The sequence below is a fragment of the Fulmarus glacialis genome, unplaced genomic scaffold (assembly GCF_000690835.1).
Source record: "Fulmarus glacialis isolate BGI_N327 unplaced genomic scaffold, ASM69083v1 scaffold18451, whole genome shotgun sequence".
Taxonomy (NCBI): domain Eukaryota; kingdom Metazoa; phylum Chordata; class Aves; order Procellariiformes; family Procellariidae; genus Fulmarus; species Fulmarus glacialis.
Window position 1 is genome coordinate 13,828 of NW_009194880.1, and position 221 is coordinate 14,048.

A 221-nucleotide genomic window follows, 5' to 3' on the forward strand; every position below is an offset into this window, starting at 1 on the left:
GGGAACCGGGGGGCCCCCCCAATGTGGGTGCAACCCTCCCAACAGACCTGGCATTCACCCACTGCCTGGCCAGGCCAGGACCTGAGCTGCCCTCCCAGAGGCTGGAGCAACCCCAGGGGAGGGTAGGGGCTGGGGTGGGGGGCCCACCAGCTGCCCCCATACCGTGGCACAAGTCTGTGTGCACCGAGGTCTTATTTCCCCTCCTGGTTTTCCCTCCCCCG